This window comes from Herpailurus yagouaroundi, unplaced genomic scaffold (genome assembly GCF_014898765.1).
Source record: "Herpailurus yagouaroundi ecotype Mexico unplaced genomic scaffold, PumYag 355, whole genome shotgun sequence".
Taxonomy (NCBI): domain Eukaryota; kingdom Metazoa; phylum Chordata; class Mammalia; order Carnivora; family Felidae; genus Herpailurus; species Herpailurus yagouaroundi.
Genome location: NW_024412572.1, coordinates 1,517,942 through 1,524,930, shown reverse-complemented (window position 1 = coordinate 1,524,930; position 6,989 = coordinate 1,517,942).

Below are 6,989 nucleotides of genomic sequence, written 5' to 3'. Positions count from 1 at the left end.
CCAGTGACCTTGGCATTGCTCTATCCCAGGATCAATCCTCAGTCTTCATCTTGACCCAGAAACGACGTTGGCTAAGTCAATCAATTGATCAGTCCTTTGCCTGGATGCACTTTCTTTCCTTGGGTTCAAAATTCTGCACTCTACAGTTTTCCTCCTACTTCAGCGGTCACTATCTTAGTTCAATCAGGCTGCTATGACGAAATATTACAGACTGGGTGGCTTAAACGATGAGTGTTTATATCTCACGGTCCTGGAAGCTGGAAAGTCCAAGATCAAGGTGCTGGCAGATTCCCTTTTGGTGAGGTCCTTCCTCCTGGCTTGCAGTCAGCCGCCACACTGTGGGCTCACATGGCTTTTTCTTGGTGCCTATGTGCAGCCTCTTCTTTTCCTACCCTCATGACCTTATCTAAACCTAATTGCCTCCGAGGAGCCCCACCTCCAAATGCCAACATATTGGGAGTTAGGGCTTCAACATGTGAATTTTGAGATTCACATTTATTCTGTAACAGTCACAACTTCTGAGCCTTCTTTGCTGATTTTTTCCTGTTCTCCCAGACTTTTTATAATGACATGCCTCAAGGCATAAGCACTGGTTCTTTTCTCTTCTCTATCTTCACTCCCTTGGTGGTTTCATTCAACCTTGTGGCTTTCAATACCCGTCTATACACCTCCCGGTAACTCCAAACTTGACATTTTTAGTTTAGAGCTGTTCCCTCAACTCCAAATGTATGCATCCAACAGCGTATTCAGCATATTTTGTTGGGTGTCTAACAGACATTTATTTAACGTTCTGAATACAGAAGAGGAAGTCATAGCAATTGTTTTAACCTCCCGGTCTGCTAATTCTTACAGCTGTCAGGTTTTGCCTGGTTTTGATGATTTTTCTTCTCATTACGGGTCATGTTTTCCTGCTTCTTTGTATGCCTCATATTCTTTGATTGGTTGCCAGACTTTGTACATTTTATCTTGTTGGGTGCTGGATATTTTTGTAATTCTATAAATATTCTGGAGCTTTGCTCTGGGACTCAGTTAAGTTACTTGGAAACAGTGTGATCCTTTGGGGTCTTGCTTTTAACATTTGTTAGACAGAACTGCAGCAGCATTTAATCGAAGGCTAATTGTTCCCTACCACTGAAGCAAGACCCTTTCACATGCCCTGCACAATGCCCCGTGAATTCATTTTGGCTGGCAGGATCCAGCACTGTTCCCAGCCCTGCTGATCGCCTGGTACTGTTTCATCCGATCGCGTCATACAGCTTTATTCTCCATCCTTGAGTAATTTCCTCACTTATGGGTGAATACTGGTAGGGAGCTTTCGCGGATCTCTGGCGTTCTTTGTGGCTTTCTCCTTTCTGATCCTCACTTCTGTGAACTTGAGTGGCCTTGGTCTCCCTTCCCTTTTGGCTCAGCTCAGGGAGTCAACTAAGCACGACCTGGTTTTCACCTTCCAGTACCTCAGCTTGGAAACTCTCTCCAAGAGCTGAGCTGGGGCAGGGGTAGGGCTCAGTCTCTCAGGGATCATTGTCTTTTGTCCCCTGAAATTTAATGTCTGGAGAACTATCGTGTCATATATGCGATGCTTTTTTTTTGCCATTGTTGCTGTTGCTTGTTTCAGGAAGGAGGGTCAATTTAATCCCCGTTACTCCGTTTTGACCCTGATCCAATAGGCATCTGATGTCGACATGTGCAAGACGGATCTGTTCGTGTTTTTCACCAGACCTGCTCTTGTAATCCTCTGTATCTATTTGACTTCTTTCTTTTCCTCGTCCAGCTTTCGCCAGTATTTACTCCATCAGGAAATCTGGCCTCCTCCTGCAAATTTTGTCCGTAATGTGATGACTTTACTTATTTTTTATTTTTTTAATGTTTATTTGTTTCTGAGAGAGAGACAGAGAGAGATGGAGAGAGGGACAGAGCATGAGCGGGGGAGGGGCAGAGAGAGAGAGAGAGAAACAGAATGTGAAGCGGGCTCCAGGCTCCGAGCCGTCAGCGCAGGGCCCGACGCGGAGCTCGAACTCAGGAACCGTGAGATCCTGACCTGGGCCAAAGTCAGACGCTCAGCTGACTGAGCCACCCAGGTTCCCCAATAATATGATGACTTTAAATCACCTCCGCTGCTAGCACTTGGTCTGAGCGACCTTCACTTCTTGCCTGGATTATCATAATTGCTTCCTAACCATCATGCTCTTTCCCACCTGGAATCTGATCTCAATTCAGCGGCCAGAGCAATCTTTTGAAAATATGAATTCGTATCACTCTGCATTGACTGCCTTGGCAATTCTCTGATGGTTCAAGCATGTTCTTGTCTCAGGACCTTTGCACTGGCTCTTTCCTCTTCCTGGAATACTTTTTCCCTAGATCTCTGAATATCTAACTTCCTTCATTCTTTGCCAAATGTCCACCTTCCCAATGAGGTTACCCCCGCCGTTTTTTTTTTTAAAGAGGCTCCACGCTCAGCATCATGCCCAGCGTGAGGCGTGAACTCACAACCCTGAGATCAAGACCTGAGATGAGATCGAAAGTTGGACGCTTAAGTGACTGAGCCACCCAGGCACCCTGAAAGTTACCCCTTTAAAAGTTTTTTTTTTAAATTAAAAAATATTTTAATAGAGCATCATCTCTTTACTTTTTGACTAAAGCATCTACATGGCTTAAAATTGGAAAGATCAGAGTACACAGTGAAAACTTTTCTTTTTACTCCTGTCCTCTCCGAGAGATCACCATTGTTTCTTGCATATCTTTCCGGCAATATTTTATACGTATAAAAGCGGTACATACCCTCTCCTCTTTTTGTACAAATAGTATTTTATACACCCTATCCTGCTTTTTACTTTTTCATTTATCTTGGAGATCGAATGGCTACATTGTATTTCATTATTTGGATATTCCATGATATGCTTGGAACTTTGCTGCTAGACCTTTCAGAATCCAGGATTCTAATACTTTGCTGTCATAAACAGCACTGCAATGACTAACCTCGTCCATATGTCATGTATTTCACATGTGAGAATATCTGTGGGAAAAATTCCTAGAAGTAGAATCGCTGGGTCAAAGGCATGTGCACTTGTGGTTTTGATAACATGTTGCCAAGTTGTTCTTTACAGGGTGTGGACCACATTCCAATAAGCAATGCATGAGTGACTGTTATCTCCACATCTTCACCAACGTAGTATATTATCTCTAAAAAGCTTAAAGCTAAAAATATGGTGGGTTGGGGCACCTGGGTGGCTGAGTCAGTTACTGTTCAGCTCTTGGTTTAGGCTCAGTTGATGATCTCACGGTTTGGGGGCTCGAGCCCCGAGTTGGGCTCTGTGTTGACAGTGCGGAGCCTGCTTGGAATTCTCTCTCCCTCCCTCTCGGCCCCTCCCCTGCTTGGTCTTGCTCTCTGTCCCTCTGTCTCTCTCTCAAAATAAACAAATAAATAAGTAAACATTTAAAAAATGGTGTCTTAACTCTTTTCCTTTTTATGAGTTAGCTTAAGCCCCACAGCTTAATCTTTTTTAAAAAAAAATTTTTTTTAACCTTTATTTATTTTTGAGACAGAGAGAGACAGAGCATGAACGGAGGAGGGTCAGAGAGAGAGGGAGGCACCCACATACCGTGAGATCGTGACCTGAGCCGAAGTCGGCCACTCAACCGACTGAGCCACCCGGGCGCCCCCCCCACAGCTTAATCTTAATTTGTATTTCCTTTTCTGACGTCTGTTCATAGAACATTGCTTTTATCCTTATTTATGCATTTATTTTTTTAACTCTGCACACCTGAAGGACAAGCCGCACCTGACTTTGGGTGAGGGGAGTGGGAACCAGGAAGGTCAGAGCAGTCCCTGGACTCTGCTGGGACGACCTTTGATGATTACAGTAAGGACAAAGGACTCAGAATCTTACATTTGCCAGGAACCTTAGAAATGATACAGTTCAATGTTTTCATTTTTGTTTCAGGTTTTGTTCCCACTACCTCCGCCTCTTCCACCCCACCCACTCCACTGCCATCTCCATTGGGATCCTGCAGGCACTTGGCTTCTGAAAAATACACGGTGACTGCAATTAACGCGTGCTCCTCAAACACTGCATACCCCCCCCCCCCGAGTGTATGCTTTTGTGTAGACCGTGTGAAAACATGTTTTCCTGTTATATCTGCCTCTACAAGTCTGCAATCCTGACATCTAAAGTGCTCTTTTTTAAAAATATTTTTTAAATGTTTATTTATTTTTGAGAGAGAGAGAGAGAGAGGGAGTGAGGGAGTGCAGGGGAGGGGCAGAGAGAGGGAGACGGAATCTGAGGCAGGTGCCAGGCTCTGAGCTGTCAGCATAGAGCTCAACATGGGGCTCGAACTCATGAACTGTGAGATCAGGACCTGAGCTGAAGTCAGATGCTTAACCCACCCGAGGCATCCACGCACTCCTCTAAAGGGCTCTTAAAACCTGAAAGTGTTTAAAAAATTTGGCACCAAAAGTTATTTAGTGGCAAAACCTGACCTGATGGGTAGCTATTTAGAGTCTTTGCCTATCTCATACGCTGACAATATTCAAATGTTTTTCAGAAGAATGATTCCCTTTTCTTGTTGCAGATTGTTGCCCTAGACCCTGCTGGGGGCATGACGTAACAGTCTGCTACATTTCTGAAATCTGTAAAATCTGGAATATTGAAAGGCAGTTGGCCCTGAGGGTGTCAGATAAAGGATTGTGGACCTTCATTTGGACTTAACAATTCTCACTACTCCGGAAAGTTTTAACTCTGCACTGCTTTTTAATTTTTTTTTTTCAACGTTTATTTATTTTTGGGACAGAGAGAGACAGAGCACGAAGGGGGGAGGGGCAGAGAGAGAAGGAGTCACAGAATCGGAAGCAGGCTCCAGGCTCCGAGCCATCAGCCCAGAGCCCGACGCGGGGCTCGAACTCACGGACCGCGAGATCGTGACCTGAGCTGAAGTCGGACGCTTAACCGACTGCGCCACCCAGGCGCCCCTGCACTGCTTTTTAAAATTCAGGCCTGTGTGTGTCAGTTCATGTAAAGCTGTTCAAACAAGTCCAGAAGAGTCAGTTGTGCAATAACATCCTGATAACATTCTATTATGAATACTTACAATGCTTATTCTCAGTTTCAGGCTCTTCCCTGACCTTTAAGCGTGTCTTGGGACGCCTGGGTGGCTCAGTCGGTTGAGCGTCTGACTTTGGCTCAGGTCATGATCTCACTGTTTGTGAGTTCGAGTCCCACCTTGGGATCTGTGCTGACAGCTCAGAGCCTGGAGCCTGCTTCCGATTCTGTGTCTCCCTTTCTCTCTGCCCCTCTACCGCCTGTGCTCTCTCTCTCTCAAAAATAAATAAACATTAAAAAAAATGTGTCTTAAGTAATACAAGTTATCTAAAAATATTGTTTTTTTAAAAAATTTCTTTTTTATGTTTTTATTTTATTTTTGAGAGAGAGAGTGGGAGTGGGGGAGGGGCAGAGGGAGAGGGTGACACAATCAGAAGCAACCTCCAGCCTCTGAGCTGTTGGCACAGAGCCTGACGTGGGGCTCGAACTCACGGACTGTGAGATCATGACCTGAGCTGAAGTCGGGTGCTTAACTGACTGAGCCATCCAGGCACCCCTAAAAATATTGTTAATCTTTCAATTTGGAAACAAAAATGTCATATCACTTCTTTAAAAAAAATTTTTTTAAATGTTTATTTATTTAAAAAATTTTTTAAATGTTAACTTATTTTAGAGAGAGAGAGAGAGAGAGACTGACAGACAGGACATGAGCAGGGGAGGGGCAGAGAGAGTTGGAGACACAGAATCTGAAGCAGGCTCAAGGTTCGGAACTGTCAGCAGAGCCCAAGGTGGGGCTTGAACTCACGAACTGTGGGGTCATGACCTGAGCTAAAGTGGGACTGACACTTAACTGAGCCACCCAGGTGGCCCTCATTACCACTCCTCCCTTAAGAGATACTTAGAGGGGCGTCTGACGGGCTTGGTCAGTAGAGCATGTGATTCTTGATCTCAGAGTTGTGAGTTCGAGCCCTACATTGTGTGCAGAGATTATGTAAAAATAAAATCTTTAAAAAAACCAACGGGCACCTGGGTAGCTCACTTGGTTAAGCATCTGACTTTAGCTCAGGTCATGATCTCACGGTTTGTGGGTTCAAACCCCTGTCGGGCTCTGTGCTGACAGCTTGGAGCTTGGAATCTTCTTCAGATTCTGCCTCCCTTTCTCTCTGCTCCTCCCCCACTCATGCTCTCTCTCTCTCTCTCTCTCAAAATAAATAAACATTAAAAATAAATAAATAAATAAACAAAAAAAGAAACACATAGAAGTTGTAAAGGGAGCTTTTATTTGCTTATTTTAAAAATTTATTTTTTAAAGAATGTTTCTTATTTGTTAATTTTTATTTTTTTATTTGAGAGAGAGAGAGGAAAGAAACACTTGAGGGAGGGAGAGGGGCAGAAGGAGAGAGGGTGAGAATCCCAAGCAGGTTCCATGCTCTGCTTCCACCGGGCGTCCGACTCAATGTGGAGCTCGAAGGAGGACTCAATCCCACAGTCCTGGAATTGTGACCTGAGCTGTAATCAGGAATCTGACAATAACCGACGGAGCCACCTGGGCCCCCTGGAAAGGGAGCTTTAAAAAAAAACTGTTATATTTGCAACTACATGTGTGGGGAAATCAGGATTTTCTTCTTATATAATCAAAACAAAATTAGAAATAAATTGTTATCTAGAACCCTAATTGTAAATGTGTGCATAAACATTTTTGATTCTGATTGTCTTCTTAAGTAAGTATTAAAAAAATTTTTTCTTGGGGTGCCTGGGTGGCTCGGTCGGTTAAGCGTCCAACTTCGGCTCAGGTCACGATCTCACGGTCCGTGAGTTCGAGCCCGGCGTTGGGCTCTGTGCTGACAGCTCAGAGCCTGGAGCCTGTTTCAGATTCTGTGTCTCCCTCTCTCTCTGCTCCTCCCCTGTTCATGCTCTGTCTCTCTCTGTCTCAAAAATAAATAAACGTTAAAA